Source organism: Nerophis ophidion, linkage group LG02 (assembly GCF_033978795.1).
Source record: "Nerophis ophidion isolate RoL-2023_Sa linkage group LG02, RoL_Noph_v1.0, whole genome shotgun sequence".
NCBI classification, from domain to species: domain Eukaryota; kingdom Metazoa; phylum Chordata; class Actinopteri; order Syngnathiformes; family Syngnathidae; genus Nerophis; species Nerophis ophidion.
In genome coordinates this window covers 75,957,086-75,971,246 of record NC_084612.1, presented here as the reverse complement: position 1 = coordinate 75,971,246, position 14,161 = coordinate 75,957,086, and the positions used below count along the sequence as shown (strand labels likewise).

Sequence of the window (14,161 nt, the reverse complement as noted above, 5' to 3'; positions counted from 1 at the left end):
AGTGCGGCCCGGGGGGCATTTGCGGCCCGTGGGTCACTTTTTAATGCTCCCACGGCACATTTTAAAAATAAAATTGAAAAAAATTAAAAACATAAAAAAGTGATATAAAAGAACAGGTGGAATGTAACAAGAAAATGTTGCAATGCTTTAATAACACAAAGCTGCCATGCAGGCTGTTTCTTTCTTTAAAAAAAATAATAATGAATCAAAATCGATGTCATTTTGAATTATTGACCAATTCAAGGCTGAAATATTCCACTCTGAGATATTTTTGGGGAAAAATGTTGCATATTTTGTGTTTGTCATATAAAAAACTGAGTGTTTTTTTTAAAGAAGGGCCTAAAAAAAAATAAAAATTAAAAAAAATAAAAAAATAACACTTAAAATTGACAAATATATCTGCAGTTGATCTCGAGATTATTGTGCTAAAAGTAAACAGTAAAAAAAAAAGTATGATTTATTTTTCAACACTTTAATGAGTAGGACACTTTTGGATCCCCAATTATTTTAGTGTGATTTGTTTTTAATGAATCAAAATCCAAAATTGAGGCTCCAATTATTATATAATCTCAAATATTCCACCTAAAAAAGTTATTGGGTGAAAATATTGCATATTTTGTGTTTTTTCCATTTTTTTCCCCCTAATGTTGATCTAGAGATTAAAACTTGAATAATAATATAAATAATAATAATGAATAATGACAGATTTTTTTTTTTTTTTTTGGACCAAAACCCTTTGGAGGCCTAAATTTATAATTGTTATACATATATTGTATTGGTTTTTAAAATAAAAATTATGAAAATGGCCCCCACTTGCATATTTTGTGTTTTTCCATTTTTTTTCCTAATGTTGATCTAGAACAGGGGTGTCAAACTCATTCTAGATGGGAGGGGGGGGGGGGGGGGGGGGGCGCGCACATGGAGAAATATCTACTCCCAAGTGGGCCGGACTGGTAAAATAACGGCACGATAACATAAAAATAAAGACAAATTCATATTGTTGTATTTGTTTTAAAATAGAACAAGAAAATGTACAAATCAATATGTTGTGGCTATTTTTTTTTTTACACTTACATGTTGCGTTTGATAATAATCTATCTTTTTTTGGACGTTATTTATACTTTCTGAATGAATTATGTGATAATGTACATCAGTTAACTCATTCGTGTTCATTTTCAATCTATCAAGATAAAAACATAATATCAAAATCAAATTACAGTATGTTATTTATCCATCCATCCATTTACTACCGCTTATTCCCTTTTTGGGTCCGCGGGGGGCGCTGGTGCCTATCTCAGCTACAATCGGGTGGAAGGCGGTGTACACCCTGGACAAGTCGCCACCTCATCGCAGGGCCAACACAGAGAGACAGACAACAGTTTGATTATTTTCCTCGACTGGTGCACTAACATCCATCCATCCATCCATTTCCTACCGCTTATTCCCCTTTGGGGTCGCGGGGGGCGCTGGTGCCTATCTCAGCTACAATCAGGTGGAAGGCGGTGTACACCCTGGACAAGTCCCCACCTCATCGCAGGGCCAACACAGATAGACAGACAACAGTTTGATTATTTTCCTCGACTGGTGCACTAACATCCATCCATCCATCCATTTCCTACCGCTTATTCCCCTTTGGGGTCGCGGGGGGCGCTGGTGCCTATCTCAGCTACAATCAGGTGGAAGGCGGTGTACACCCTGGACAAGTCCCCACCTCATCGCAGGGCCAACACAGATAGACAGACAACAGTTTGATTATTTTCCTCGACTGGTGCACTAACATCCATCCATCCATCCATTTCCTACCGCTTATTCCCCTTTGGGGTCGCGGGGGGCGCTGGTGCCTATCTCAGCTACAATCAGGTGGAAGGCGGTGTACACCCTGGACAAGTCCCCACCTCATTGCAGGGCCAACACAGAGAGACAGACAACAGTTTGATTATTTTCCTCGACTGGTGCACTAACATCCATCCATCCATCCATTTCCTACCGCTTATTCCCCTTTGGGGTCGCGGGGGGCGCTGGTGCCTATCTCAGCTACAATCGGGCGGAAGGCGGTGTACACCCTGGACAAGTCCCCACCTCATCGCAGGGCCAACACAGAGAGACAACAGTTTGATTATTTTCCTCGACTGGTGCACTAACATCCATTCATCCATCCATTTCCTACCGCTTATTCCCCTTTGGGGTCGCGGGGGGCGCTGGTGCCTATCTCAGCTACAATCGGGCGGAAGGCGGTGTACACCCTGGACAAGTCCCCACCTCATCGCAGGGCCAACACAGAGAGACAACAGTTTGATTATTTTCCTCGACTGGTGCACTAACATCCATTCATCCATCCATTTCCTACCGCTTATTCCCCTTTGGGGTCGCGGGGGGCGCTGGTGCCTATCTCAGCTACAATCGGGCGGAAGGTGGTGTACACCCTGGACAAGTCGCCACCTCATCGCAGGGCCAACACAGATAGACAGACAACAGTTTGATTATTTTCCTCGACTGGTGCACTAACATCCATTCATCCATCCATTTCCTACCGCTTATTCCCCTTTGGGGTCGCTGGTGCCTATCTCAGCTATTATTGAATGACCTGAATGTTACCATTCAAGGAGGCTGGGGGTCCAATCAAAGTGTTCAATAGGCAATGGTGCCCTCTAGTGGTCATAGGATACAAGTGCAAATATGTGAAATGTCTAGAGCAGGGGTCACCAACGCCCGTAAGGACCAGATGAGTCGCCCGCTGGCCTGTTCTAAAAATAGCTCAAATAGCAGCACTTACCAGTGAGCTGCCTCTGTTTCTTAAATTGTATTTATTTACGAGCAAGTTGGTGTCGATTTCCTCGACATTTTTAATTCTAAGAGAGACAAAACTCAAATAGAATTTGAAAATCCAAGAAAATATTTCAAAGACTTGGTCTTCACTTGTTTAAATACATTAATTTGTTTTTTTACTTTGCTCCTTATAACTTTCAGAAAGACAATTTTAGAGAAGAAAACAACCTTAAAAATGATTTTAGGATTTTTAAACACATATACATTTTTTACCTTTTAAATTCCTTCCTCTTCTTTCCTGACAATTTAAATCAATGTTCAAGTATTTTTTTTATTTATTTTAAAGAATAATAATTACATTTTAATTTAACTCTTCATTTTAGCTTCTGTTTTTTCGACAAAAAATATTTGTGAAATATTTCTTCAAACTTATTAGGATTAAAATTCAAAAATATTATTGAGGCAAATCTAGAAAATCTTGAGAATCACATTTAAATCTTATTTCAAAGTCTTGAATTTCTTTTACAATTTATGTTCTGGAAAATCTAGAAGAAATAATGATTTGTCTTTGTTAGAAATATAGCTTGGTCCAATTTGTTATATATTCTAACAAAGTGCAGATTTGAGTTTTAACCTATTTAAAACATGTCATCAAAATTCTAAAATTAATCAGGAAAAATGACTAATGATGTTCTATAAATTCTTTTTAAATTTTTTTTTAAAAGGAATTGAATTAGCTAGTTTTTCTCTTCATTTTTTTAGGTTGAATTTTGAATTTTAAAGAGTCGAAATTGAAGATAAACTATGTTTCAAAATTTCATTTTCATTTTTTTCCTGTTTTCTCTTCTTTTAAACCCTTCAATTATGTAATTTTTTCATCATTTGTTCGGCGGAATGACAGACAGAAATACCCATTTTTTTTATATATATATATTTATTTATTAAAGGTAAATTGAGCAAATTGGCTATTTCTGGCAATTTATTTAAGTGTGTATCAAACTGGTAGCCCTTGGCATTAATCAGTACCCAAGAAGTAGCTCTTGGTTTCAAAAAGGTTGCTGACCCCTGCTTTAGAGAATACCACTGCTTGCTATGTATTTGTACACTTGACAATTCTCATTTATTTCTATCCTCATGACTTTTTAGAAACAAGTTCCCCATTTAAAAAAAACATTGTGACAACGATCAAGTGTATTTAATCGTTTATTACCGCTTTGTTACCTTGAATGATGTACACAATTACATTTTTTGTAACACCAAATATATCATAAGTGACACATAACTTTTTGAACCCTCTACATCATCAGTGTAATTGACGCTAAAAAGCCTGTTGTATCAGATCAGATACATTCAATAAACGTAGTGGATTTTTTTTTTTACTGACAAATCAGTGTGAACAGTTATTCAATTGATGCAATTTGAAATGACTTCACATTTTATCATATAGTAAAACTGTGTTGAAAATGTATCAAATTTGAAACAGCAGGTAATGCCAGTTAGTCACTTGGCAATTTTATTGCATTTCATTCATTAAATATATACCATTGATCAAAATGAAGTCTTTAGATTTTTCAAATAAACAAATAGAATATTTAAGTTACACAATATGGTACATTTAGAGGTTTTTATATATATATTCTGTATTTTTTGTGGCGATCACTCTGTTTGTTGTGATAATAAGTTATTGTTTTCTGATTTGCATGAGAAAAAAATAAAAGACATTAAAAAAAATACATGTTTTTTAGATGGGAAATTAATTGAAGATGCTTTGGAAAATGAGAATGGATGTGGATGAGGAAAGAAATGATGACAAATGTCCTTCCTGTGTTGGGAACTAAAATGATAGACATTGTAATATTCTAGGAATGTAGGCTCATGCAACTTTTTGGTTTGGTTTGTTTTTATTGCACAAGATGCACTACAAGCGCACAACAAACACCACTCTGTTTATTTATGAATTTCAACATTTACAAAGAGTTGAGAAATAATAATTAAAGTAAGTAGTTTCCGGCAATACTCAAACTATTTTTTTTTTTTCACATCATTCATTTATATTTTTTTGCACGCATTTAAAAGAGGATACGAACCAGGGTCAAAATGTTAACGACAAGCAAAAAGTGCAAAAATCCAACCAAAAACTGGTGTCGGATTTTCTTTTGTTACAAGAGAAAGACTCCGCCTCAGAATAGTCGATATTCGGTGACGCCAACTCCAGGGTTTATTTAAAGTTTTTTTAATTTATTTTTTTACTTTTTTTTTTAATGTTTATTTATAAATTTTAACATTTACAAACAGTTGAGAAACAATAATCAAAATAAGTCGCAATACTCGAACTATAATTTACTATACATAAACGTCACTTCCCTATCTCTCCCCGGAAGTCCCGCCCCTCGGTGAAAATCATTGGCTAACACCCCGTAACCAGCCGCTCCAATATTTTTGTATATTGCATTTTGAACTATAATAATATATGTATTTTTAAAAAGCTATATAATCAAATAGCAACAAAAACAGCCGTACTTGGATTAGATTTTCAGAAAATGACGGAAAATGTCAAGCAAGTGCTTTTTTAAAAAAAAATTATTTTATTTTTTTTTACTTTTATTTATAAATTTCAACATCTACAAACAGAGGAGTATCAATAATCAAAATAAGCTTTTGTTGTTTTTAATCATTTTTCATATAGTAGCTTCCCAAAATATATATTGTTAGACCAGTGATTCTCAAACTGGTAAACCGGCGCCATCTAGTGCAGCGGTGTAGAGCTGCATGCATTTAAAAATGTATAAAAATGGAAAATGATGGGGGAAAAATATAATTTTTGTTTTAATATGTTTTTTTTTATTTTTTTTGTATTTTGTATTTAAAACAAAACCCGGCATTTTTGTTTTCTACCTGTCAACTGTCAGTTTTAGGCCGCTCGCCGGCTCCTCATCACCACTTCAAGATGGCGGCCCAATTTCTCGCGTCACAGCAGCCAATGCTGCGTCTACCTCGTAAGACGTCTGTGAGCTACTGTACTATTCCAGGGGTGTCCAAAGTGCGGCCCGGGGGGCATTTGCGGCCCGTGGGTCACTTTTTAATGCTCCCACGGCACATTTTAAAAATAAAATTGAAAAAAATTAAAAACATAAAAAAGTGATATAAAAGAACAGGTGGAATGTAACAAGAAAATGTTGCAATGCTTTAATAACACAAAGCTGCCATGCAGGCTGTTTCTTTCTTTAAAAAAAATAATAATGAATCAAAATCGATGTCATTTTGAATTATTGACCAATTCAAGGCTGAAATATTCCACTCTGAGATATTTTTGGGGAAAAATGTTGCATATTTTGTGTTTGTCATATAAAAAACTGAGTGTTTTTTTTAAAGAAGGGCCTAAAAAAAAATAAAAATAAAAAAAAATAAAAAAATAACACTTAAAATTGACAAATATATCTGCAGTTGATCTCGAGATTATTGTGCTAAAAGTAAACAGTAAAAAAAAAAGTATGATTTATTTTTCAACACTTTAATGAGTAGGACACTTTTGGATCCCCAATTATTTTAGTGTGATTTGTTTTTAATGAATCAAAATCCAAAATTGAGGCTCCAATTATTATATAATCTCAAATATTCCACCTAAAAAAGTTATTGGGTGAAAATATTGCATATTTTGTGTTTTTTCCATTTTTTTCCCCCTAATGTTGATCTAGAGATTAAAACTTGAATAATAATATAAATAATAATAATGAATAATGACAGATTTTTTTTTTTTTTTTTGGACCAAAACCCTTTGGAGGCCTAAATTTATAATTGTTATACATATATTGTATTGGTTTTTAAAATAAAAATTATGAAAATGGCCCCCACTTGCATATTTTGTGTTTTTCCATTTTTTTTCCTAATGTTGATCTAGAACAGGGGTGTCAAACTCATTCTAGATGGGAGGGGGGGGGGGGGGGGGGGGCGCGCACATGGAGAAATATCTACTCCCAAGTGGGCCGGACTGGTAAAATAACGGCACGATAACATAAAAATAAAGACAAATTCATATTGTTGTATTTGTTTTAAAATAGAACAAGAAAATGTACAAATCAATATGTTGTGGCTATTTTTTTTTTTACACTTACATGTTGCGTTTGATAATAATCTATCTTTTTTTGGACGTTATTTATACTTTCTGAATGAATTATGTGATAATGTACATCAGTTAACTCATTCGTGTTCATTTTCAATCTATCAAGATAAAAACATAATATCAAAATCAAATTACAGTATGTTATTTATCCATCCATCCATTTACTACCGCTTATTCCCTTTTTGGGTCCGCGGGGGGCGCTGGTGCCTATCTCAGCTACAATCGGGTGGAAGGCGGTGTACACCCTGGACAAGTCGCCACCTCATCGCAGGGCCAACACAGAGAGACAGACAACAGTTTGATTATTTTCCTCGACTGGTGCACTAACATCCATCCATCCATCCATTTCCTACCGCTTATTCCCCTTTGGGGTCGCGGGGGGCGCTGGTGCCTATCTCAGCTACAATCAGGTGGAAGGCGGTGTACACCCTGGACAAGTCCCCACCTCATCGCAGGGCCAACACAGAGAGACAACAGTTTGATTATTTTCCTCGACTGGTGCACTAACATCCATCCATCCATCCATTTCCTACCGCTTATTCCCCTTTGGGGTCGCTGGTGCCTATCTCAGCTACAATCGGGCGGAAGGCGGTGTACACCCTGGACAAGTCGCCACCTCATCGCAGGGCCAACACAGAGAGACAACAGTTTGATTATTTTCCTCGACTGGTGCACTAACATCCATCCATCCATCCATTTCCTACCGCTTATTCCCCTTTGGGGTCGCTGGTGCCTATCTCAGCTATTATTGAATGACCTGAATGTTACCATTCAAGGAGGCTGGGGGTCCAATCAAAGTGTTCAATAGGCAATGGTGCCCTCTGGTGGTCATAGGATACAAGTGCAAATATGTGAAATGTCTAGAGCAGGGGTCACCAACACGCCCGTAAGGACCAGATGAGTCGCCCGCTGGCCTGTTCTAAAAATAGCTCAAATAGCAGCACTTACCAGTGAGCTGCCTCTATTTCTTAAATTGTATTTATTTACGAGCAAGTTGGTGTCGATTTCCTCGACATTTTTAATTCTAAGAGAGACAAAACTCAAATAGAATTTGAAAATCCAAGAAAATATTTCAAAGACTTGGTCTTCACTTGTTTAAATACATTAATTTGTTTTTTTACTTTGCTTCTTATAACTTTCAGAAAGACAATTTTAGAGAAAAAATACAACCTTAATAATGATTTTAGGATTTTTTGACACGATGGCGAGGCATAATGGATGCGTGTTGCTACCCCAGGGATGCAAGAGGACCAGGACAGGCAGGAGTTGCAGGTAAGATTAGATTTAATACAAAAACAAAAATAATACTGGTACAAAATGCAAAGAAAAGGCGTGCCGAATGCACGGAGAGCTATGCTAATAATTAGCAACGAGAGCAGAGTACAGGAATAGAGGTGCAGAGCGCACGCAAAGCTAAGGCGAGACTTAGCAATAGTGATTACAAAAATAAGAACCAACGTGCGTGTTGCAAGTAGCAAACAAAACAGCCAGGAGGAACTAAGGTAGCAGGTGGTCTTAAATACAACACAAATAATTCAAAACAGGTGTGCGTAATGAGTCCGTGCAGGAGGCATACTTAGGTTGCCATGGTGACAATACAAAACAAGGAAGTGCGCTAACAAACGGGATCGGTAGAGTCCAAAACATGATCAAAACATAGTAGGACAATACAAAAAAGACAAACATGCTAGAGATGTGTGATCCGGAAGCCGGATCACAACATTACCCCCCCCTTAAGGGGCAGATCCCAGATGCCCCCAAAAAACTGCAATAAAGAGAACCCCCTCCCAAAACCAGAAAGTTCACAAACGAAGGGAGGGCGGAAGGAGTCCACGGTGGAGGGTCGCCAGATCGCATGTCCCCGAATCCACCGAGGACACATCATGTGGCGGCGGCGGGTGGAACGCTGCTGCCGAAAAAGTTTTGGCGGGCGACCTCGAAAAGGCCACATTAGTGGCCGCCTCGCAGGATGAGGTGCCCGGCGAGGCGGACGACCCGGGCACGGCCACATCCGTGGCCGACATGGAGGAGGGAGTATCTGGCGAGGAGGATGACCTCGCAGAGGCCACGCCCGTGGTCGACGTGGTGGACGACGCCTCAGCACCGAAATCCCAGCAGGCTTGGAAGCAGCAGACGAGGGTGCGGGGACTGCAGCCAAAGCAGGCCCGAGTGCAGCTGGCGAGGATGATGCGGGTGCTGCAGCCGCAGGAGTCGTCGGAGGCGGCCTGGGAGCCGCAGGAGTCGTCGGAGGCGGCCTGGGAGCCGCAGGAGTCGTCGGAGGCGGCCTGGGAGCCGCAGGAGTCGTCGGAGGCGGCCTGGGAGCCGCAGGAGTCGTCGGAGGCGGCCTGGGAGCCGCAGGAGTCGTCGGTGGTGCTGGTGTGGGCTCCAGCCCCGTCGTCGACGCTGGTGTGGGCTCCAGCCCCGTCGTCGACGCTGGTGTGGGCTCCAGCCCCGTCGTCGACGCTGGTGTGGGCTCCAGCCCCGTCGTCGGCGGTGCTTGGCGGCACGGAGCTGGCACCGGTGCTTGGCGGCACGGAGCTGGCACCGGTACCTGTCGTGGTGCTGGTACCGGAGTGGGCTCCAGCCTTGGAGTTTGTGCTGGTGTGAGAACCAGACTGGGAGCTGGTGTGAGAACCAGACTGGGAGCTGGTGTGAGAACCAGACTGGGAGCTGGTGTGAGAACCAGACTGGGAGCTGGTGTGAGAACCAGACTGGGAGCTGGTGTGAGAACCAGACTGGGAGCTGGTGTGAGAACCAGACTGGGAGCAGGTGTCGGCTTCAGCCGAGGAGCAGGTGTCGGCTTCAGCCGAGGAGCAGGTGTCGGCTTCAGCCGAGGAGCAGGTGTCGGCTTCAGCCGAGGAGCAGGTGTCGGCTTCAGCCGAGGAGCAGGTGTCGGCTTCAGCCGAGGAGCAGGAGTCGGCGTCAGCCGAGGAGCAGGAGTCGGCGTCAGCCGAGGAGCAGGTGTCGGCGTCAGCCGAGGAGCAGGTGTCGGCGTCAGCCGAGGAGCACTAAGAGACTGGCAGAGAGGAGGACTAGGACTACTATGAGGATTTAGACTAACACTAGGACTTGGGCAAGGACTTGTGTGAGGACCAGTACTTACAATCAAACTAGTGCTTTTATAAGGACTTGGGCAAGGACCAGGACTTACAGTCGAACCAGGGCTTGGGCAGGAACTAGGACTTGAGGTCAACCTAGGGCAAGGACTGGGACTTACAATCATACTGGTGCTCGGGCAAGGACTTGGACAAAGACTAGGACTTACAGTGACACTGGGGCTCGGACAAGAATTTGGGCAAGGACTAGGGTTACTGTGAGGACTAAGACCACGAGGGGAATTAGGACACGGACTACGATCAAGACTACACGAAGGTACGTAACTGGGACCGGGACTTGGACTACCATTAAGAGAATGACTTGAGCAAGGACTTGGGCTAGGACTCGGACTACGACTCAGTCTACGAGTTGATCTACAATGTTGGCCAGAAGTCGGACCAGGACTGGGACTAGGCTTGAACACCGGTGGTGGAGGGCGCACTGGAGGTAGTGGACTAGCGAGTCGAAAAGTCGGTGGAGGAGGTCTAGGTGGCCTTAGTGGCTTGACCGGGGGAAACACAGGTGGAGGAAGAAAAGTAGGTAGCTCATGTTGCCTTAGTTTGCATCTAGAAATAACATCTGTATAGAACTTAGTTGTGTCTATAGAGTCCAAAAAATCATAGTCAATATTTGAAACAGGTTGAGAATAAGACTCAACAATATAAAAATCCTCAGAAAAAATATCATCGACAGGGGGTGGTATTGAGCCACCAGGGGGCGTTGACGAAATGACGTCACCGTGATGGACCGGTGGGCCGGAGGTATGCCCTGGCCTTACAGCCCAGTCGGAAGAGTGGTTGGAATATGGAGAAAAAACAAAACTTCCAAACCTCAGGGAAGAGTACTGGGCTGTTGTCTGCGCGCTGCTGTCCGGGGAAAAAGTCTTCGCGGCTTGGCGAAGGGAAGACTTTTGGTGGTCCACTGCGAGGCGGCGTTGTGCTGGCTGTTTTCTGACACGATGGCGAGGCATAATGGATGCGTGTTGCTACCCCAGGGATGCAAGAGGACCAGGACAGGCAGGAGTTGCAGGTAAGATTAGATTTAATACAAAAACAAAAATAATACTGGTACAAAATGCAAAGAAAAGGCGTGCCGAATGCACGGAGAGCTATGCTAATAATTAGCAACGAGAGCAGAGTACAGGAATAGAGGTGCAGAGCGCACGCAAAGCTAAGGCGAGACTTAGCAATAGTGATTACAAAAATAAGAACCAACGTGCGTGTTGCAAGTAGCAAACAAAACAGCCAGGAGGAACTAAGGTAGCAGGTGGTCTTAAATACAACACAAATAATTCAAAACAGGTGTGCGTAATGAGTCCGTGCAGGAGGCATACTTAGGTTGCCATGGTGACAATACAAAACAAGGAAGTGCGCTAACAAACGGGATCGGTAGAGTCCAAAACATGATCAAAACATAGTAGGACAATACAAAAAAGACAAACATGCTAGAGATGTGTGATCCGGAAGCCGGATCACAACATTTTTAAACACATATACCTTTTTACCTTTTAAATTCCTTCCTCTGCTTTCCTGACAATTTAAATCAATGTTCAAGTATTTTTTTTATTTTATTTTAAAGAATAATAATTACCTTTTAATTTAACTCTTCATTTTAGCTTCTGTTTTTTCGACAGAAAATATTTGTGAAATATTTCTTCAAACTTATTAGGATTAAAATTCAAAACTATTATTGTGGCAAATCTAAAAAATCTTGAGAATCACATTTAAATCTTATTTCAAAGTCTCTTGAATTTCTTTAAAAAAATTTGTTCTGGAAAATCTAGAAGAAATAATGATTGGTCTTTGTTAGAAATATAGCTTGGTCCAATTTGTTATATATTCTAACAAAGTGCAGATTGGAGTTTAACCTATTTAAAACATGTCATCAAAATTCTAAAATTAATCAGGAAAAATGACTAATGATGTTCCATAAATTCTTTTTAAAATTTTTTTTAAAAGGAATTGAATTAGCTAGTTTTTCTCTTCATTTTTTTAGGTTGAATTTTGAATTTTAAAGAGTCGAAATTGAAGATAAACTATGTTTCAAAATTTCATTTTCATTTTTTTCCTGTTTTCTCTTCTTTTAAACCCTTCAATTATGTAATTTTTTCATCATTTGTTCGGCGGAATGACAGACAGAAATACCCATTTTTTTTATATATATATATATATATATATATATATATATATATTTATTTATTAAAGGTAAATTGAGCAAATTGGCTATTTCTGGCAATTTATTTAAGTGTGTATCAAACTGGTAGCCCTTCACATTAATCAGTACCCAAGAAGTAGCTCTTGCTTTCAAAAAGGTTGCTGACCCCTGCTTTAGAGAATACCACTGCTTGCTATGTATTTGTACACTTGACAATTCTCATTTATTTCTATCCTCATGACTTTTTAGAAACATGTTCCCCATTAAAAAAAAACATTGTGACAACGATCAAGTGTATTTAATAGTTTATTACCGCTTTGTTACCTTGAATGATGTACACAATTACATTTTTTGTAACACCAAATATATCATAAGTGACACAGAACTTTTTGAGCCCTCTACATCATCAGTGTAATTGACGCTAAAAAGCCTGTTGTATCAGATCAGATACATTCAATAAACGTAGTGGATTTTTTTTTTTACTGACAAATCAGTGTGAACAGTTATTCAATTGATGCCATTTGAAATGACTTCACATTTTATCATATAGTAAAACTGTGTTGAAAATGTATCAAATTTGAAACAGCAGGTAATGCCAGTTAGTCACTTGGCAATTTTATTGCATTTCATTCATTAAATATATACCATTGATCAAAATGAAGTCTTTAGATTTTTCAAATAAACAAATAGAATATTTAAGTTACACAATATGGTACATTTAGAGGTTTTTATATATATATATATTCTGTATTTTTTGTGGTGATCACTCTGTTTGTTGTGATAATAAGTTATTGTTTTCTGATTTGCATGAGAAAAAAATAAAAGACATTAAAAAAAATACATGTTTTTTAGATGGGGAATTAATTGAAGATGCTTTGGAAAATGAGAATGGATGTGGATGAGGAAAAAAATGATGACAAATGTCCTTCCTGTGTTGGGAACTAAAATGATAGACATTGTAATATTCTAGGAATGTAGGCTCATGCAACTTTTTTGTTTGGTTTGTTTTTATTGCACAAGATGCGCTACAAGCGCACAACAAACACCACTCTGTTTATTTATGAATTTCAACATTTACAAAGAGTTGAGAAATAATAATTAAAGTAAGTCGTTTCCGGCAATACTCAAACTATTTTTATTTTTTTTTTTTCACATCATGCATTTATATTTTTTTGCACGCATTTAAAAGAGGATACGAACCAGGGTCAAAATGTTAACGACAAGCAAAAAGTGCAAAAATCCAACCAAAAACTGGTGTCGGATTTTCTTTTGTTACAAGAGAAAGACTCCGCCTCAGAATAGTCGATATTCGGTGACGCCAACTCCAGGGTTTATTTAAAGTTTTTTTAATTTATTTATTTTTTAATGTTTATTTATAAATTTTAACATTTACAAACAGTTGAGAAACAATAATCAAAATAAGTCGCAATACTCGAACTATAATTTACTATACATAAACGTCACTTCCCTATCTCTCCCCGGAAGTCCCGCCCCTCGGTCAAAATCATTGGCTAACACCCCGTAACCAGCCGCTCCAATATTTTTGTATATTGCATTTTGAACTATAATAATATATATATTTTTTAAAAAGCTATATAATCAAATAGCAACAAAAACAACGGCCGTACTTGGATTAGATTTTCAGAAAACGACGGAAAATGTCAAGCAAGTGCTTTTTAAAAAAAAAATTATTATTTTTTTTTACTTTTATTTATAAATTTCAACATCTACAAACAGAGGAGTATCAATAATCAAAATAAGCTTTTGTTGTTTTTAATCATTTTTCATATAGTAGCTTCCCAAAATATATATTGTTAGACCAGTGATTCTCAAACTGGTAAACCGGCGCCATCTAGTGCAGCGGTGTAGAGCTGCATGCATTTAAAAATGTATAAAAATGGAAAATGATGGGGGAAAAATATAATTTTTGTTTTAATATGTTTTTTTTTATTTTTTTTGTATTTTGTATTTAAAACAAAACCCGGCATTTTTGTTTTCTACCTGTCAACTGTCAGTTTTAGGCCG

At 38.8% G+C, this 14,161-nt stretch overlaps 2 long non-coding RNA genes across 3 annotated transcripts; both read right to left on the bottom strand.

The window, feature by feature from the left end:
* Positions 1–997: 997 nt before the first annotated feature.
* Positions 998–6,064, bottom strand: LOC133545614 (uncharacterized). 2 transcript variants are annotated; one of them, XR_009804884.1, is made up of 2 exons: positions 1,988–6,064; positions 998–1,895 (listed from the first exon to the last, which is right to left on the bottom strand). It is a non-coding gene; the product is annotated as an uncharacterized LOC133545614 (long non-coding RNA). The 2 variants fall into 2 exon arrangements; XR_009804885.1 differs by having other exon boundaries at positions 998–1,879.
* A 737-nt stretch (positions 6,065–6,801) lies between these two features.
* On the bottom strand, positions 6,802–8,080 carry LOC133545608 (uncharacterized). Its single transcript, XR_009804883.1, has 2 exons — positions 7,240–8,080; positions 6,802–7,147 (listed from the first exon to the last, which is right to left on the bottom strand). It is a non-coding gene; the product is annotated as an uncharacterized LOC133545608 (long non-coding RNA).
* Between the last annotated feature and the right edge of the window lie 6,081 nt (positions 8,081–14,161).